Raw genomic sequence first — 1,284 nt, 5'->3', positions numbered from 1 at the left:
CATTGTTACTGCACACACTCAAACATTCACCTCACACACACAAACCGACTCACAAACCACCACCGAACACACAAAGCTAACGATGCTAACGCCTCTTTATTTACTTCCGGTGGTGTGACGCTGAGAGGTTCGTCTTCGATTGCTAAAAAGCTTTTTTCTAAATCAAGTAAATGAAGAAAGATAAATAATTTTCACAATAAAACATGATTAAAATTGTTGCGGCTGCACAAGAAAGCAAGCTATTTTAGTTTATCACATGTAACTATACTAACGGTGTTAGCCTCTTTGCTTACTTCCGCCAAACGTTTCTTCTTCTGTGGTTTTTTTTTTACCCACGGAGTTACAGAAGCAAGTCTATTTTCATCACATTTCTTTTATTTTTTTATTTTCTGAATAGTTTARAGCCATGAAACGATATAAAAGTTATCAAATAAAATGTTTAATGCTGTTAAARCAGAAAACAGATCCACAACTTCTGAAAGCAGTGAAGGTTAAAAGTTTTACCGCCCTCCTGTGGTCACATCATGTAACTACAGAAACAGTTTGCTGGAAATGTCAGAACTGTTATTTTTATCCTTTTTCGTTTGGACCTATTTGTGTCTTTAATTAAGTTGTTGATTTGATTGATTCGACAGAAATAAAAATAATGTCTATTAGACCTGTAATTTTCATTGTTTAATTTCATGTTTCATCTGTTATCTTTTTTTTTTTTTTCATTTGTCACAGCCTCCTGAAGATRTGTCAAAGGGCGGTTTTGGTGCAGTTTTACAGGCATCAAATACTATTTTTTCATCACTGTATTAACATTTGTACATAATCTGCAACTGCTTTGATTTACAAAATACATTTTAAAAATATGAGTCCATTTTAAACCATTTTTAAAGGCTGAAACTACATCTGATATAAAGTGGGACAGATATATGGTTTGTTTGTTTTCATTATAGCTTCTTTATCACGTTGTGTTAATTTTTTTTTTTGATTTTATATTTAACCATAGTGTCTTTAGTTTTTTTATTTTTTTATTTTATATTTAACCATAGTGTCTTTAGTTATTTTTGTCTTCTGCTTATTTTACATTGGGAAACACTTTGTTAGATGTAGTTTCAACCTGTGGCCACAAGAGGGCAGAAACTACATCCTCTGGTGTTTGTAGCACAAATCTTGTAACAAACAAACTAAATCAAGTCCATTTTTTATTAACTTTTATTTTTTTTATTGAATGCTCTTCATGAAGATAAATAGTGAGGATAACAATGTGAAAATATAAACTCATCTGTTTGTGTC

Source organism: Austrofundulus limnaeus, unplaced genomic scaffold (assembly GCF_001266775.1).
Source record: "Austrofundulus limnaeus strain Quisiro unplaced genomic scaffold, Austrofundulus_limnaeus-1.0 Scaffold1143, whole genome shotgun sequence".
NCBI lineage: Eukaryota > Metazoa > Chordata > Actinopteri > Cyprinodontiformes > Rivulidae > Austrofundulus > Austrofundulus limnaeus.
The sequence above is the reverse complement of the archived record's forward strand: the minus strand, read 5'-3'. Positions refer to the sequence as shown.